A 2,714-nucleotide genomic window follows, 5' to 3' on the forward strand; every position below is an offset into this window, starting at 1 on the left:
TCTCAAGTTGACTGTTCTGAGGAGTATGATCCTCCCTGGTGTTACCGTTCACTTTACAGGCCTAGTGTTTGGCTGAAAGGTGCCTCTCTTTTGATGTGATTACTGGTGTGAATGCAGGTAGCACAGTGCCAGCATGCAGTAGAGACTGACTATTGGGTAGTTCCTGTCTCCCTTTCCTTTCCTAAACGCCGTGGCTCAGCAGCAGTAATGTCAGCCTGGAGCACACTGATGAGGCCCTGTGTCCCCTCTTGGATGTCATTCATATTCATGAATTACAGCTCAGCTAAAGCCTCTCATTTGAGAATCTCACCCAGTGCCAACCATCATATCATCGAATCAGCCAAAGTCCCAAGAAATCAGTGGCAAATGTGAGAATCTGAGGTTGAGGAGGCTAATCCTAGAGCTGGTGCCCCCCAACAAGCTAATGAAGAACGGCAATCAGGAGGTTTCACTGCACTGAGGCCTGGCAGGGCAGGGGTAACACAGAAGCTCACCTCAGGTTCCTGGGCCAGCAGGGAATGCTAAGAAAGGAGACAGACGGAGTCTGCACAGCTGGGTCTCTGAAGGTTAATTTTCTCACTCGGTGGTGCAGCCCTTCCCCCACAGAGCCACGGTCATGGGGAAGTCACTGGCAAGGTCCATATGGTCGGCATTAGAGCAGAGTGTGGAGCACATTTCTGCATGCTGTGTTTTTGCTGTTGTGCCTGAGGACCAACGGGCACGTGGTGCTGTTCTCTGCAAGCACATGCCTCCCTCCGTTCCCTGACACCTCTCTGCACTGGCCCAGTCGGTGAAGTCACATGAATGGAAGTGTCTCTTCGCAGCCATCTGGTGATTCATATCTCCCGACCCCTGCCTGGAACTGTGAAAGCACTGCTCACATAGTGCCAAGTCAGCCAGAGAGGACTGCTGCTGCCTGTGACCTGCCAGACTAGTGGTGGATTCAGAAGCCACCTTCACGCACTCAAACCATTGTGTAAGGGCTGAGTTGAAATAAAAATTTAAGAATTGCAACAAAATGAGCCCTCTAGCTAGTTCATTATTAGGTAAACTGGTATGGAGGGGTGTGACGTGTTGCAGACTCGACCAAGATGGCAAGGACACACACAGGCATCATATTCAGTTATCATTTATGTAAAAATATATTTTTGAAAAGGTATTGTGAAAGTCTTAAAGACAATGCAGTGAAGGAAGGTCACCCTTTTCCAGTAAATAGTGTAGGAACAACTGGATATCCCTATACAAAAAAACAAAAACAAAAACACCTCGATTCACATCTCATAATCTATGCAAAAATAAACTTAAAATGGATGATAGCCTTAGCTGCAAAATTTAAATCTACAAAACATCTTTAAGAAAACATGAGAAAATCTTTGTGACTCTGGGTTGGGCAAATATTTCTTAGATATGACATCAGAAATATAATCCATAAAACAAATTGATAAATTAGACTTTATCAAAATTAAAAAAAAAAATCTGCTTTTCAAAAGGCATTGTTAAGAGAATGAAAAGACAAGTCATAAAGTGGTAGAAAATCTTTGCCAAGCATATACCTGATGAAGGACTTGTATCCAGAAAAATATAAAGAACTCTTAAAACTCAACAATAAGAAAACAATCAACCCAATTAAAAAAATGGGTGAAACATCTAGATACTTCACCAAAGGAGATACCTAAATGGAAACTAAGTCCATGAAAAAAATGGTCAATATCATTAGTAATTAGAGCAACACAAACTAAAATCACAATGAGATACTATTACCTACCTTCATTGTAATAGCTAAAATGAAAAAGACTGACCTTACCAAGTGTTGGTGAGGATGTGGAGGAACTGGAACACTCAAGTAATACTGGTGGGAATGTGAAATGGTAAAAACTTTGTAAAACAATTTACCAGTTTAAAAAATAAAAATAACACTTACCATATGATCTAGCCATTCCACTCCTAGATATTTACCCAAAAGAAAAGCAAATATATGTTCATAAAAAAACATACATGAGTGTTCTTCACTTGTAATAGTCCCAAATTCCAAACAACATAAATGTCCATCAACAATGAATGAACAAACAAACTGTGGTACATCCATATAAAGGAATACTTCACAGCAATAAAATGGAACTAATTATGGATACATACTGCAACATAAATGCCTCTCAAAATAATTGTGCTTAATGAAAGAAGCCATACCTTCCTCCCCTGAAAAAAAATACATACCATATGATTCCATTTATATAAAATTCTAGAATATACAAACTAGGCACTTGACTGCTAACTAGAAGGCTGGCGGTTCAAACCCACCAGCCACTTCTTGGAAGGAAGATGGGGCAATCTAGTTCTGTAGTGATACTGCCTCGGAAACCCAAGGAGGGGTCGCTATGAGTCGGGTCCAACTCGATGGCACATAACAACAACAACAGTTTATAATGATAGAAAGCACATCAGTGGTTGCTTGGGGATGGAGGAGAGTGGTGGGGCACAGAAAAGATGCTTATATAGGAGCATGAGAAAACTTGGTAATGGTGATGGGCATGCTCACTACCTTTATTTTAGTGATTGTTTACTGGGTGTATACATATCTCAAAACTTATCAAATTGTGTACTTTGAAAATGTGGAGTTTATTGTATGTAAATTGTTGTTGTTGGGAAAGTCAACTGTGAAGGAACTGTTTCAAGTGCTGAGGAGCAAGGATATCTCCTTGAGGACTAAGGTGCGC

Source organism: Orycteropus afer, unplaced genomic scaffold (assembly GCF_000298275.1).
Source record: "Orycteropus afer afer isolate SDZICR_OR568_19922 unplaced genomic scaffold, OryAfe1.0 scaffold00029, whole genome shotgun sequence".
Classification (NCBI taxonomy): Eukaryota; Metazoa; Chordata; class Mammalia; order Tubulidentata; family Orycteropodidae; genus Orycteropus; species Orycteropus afer.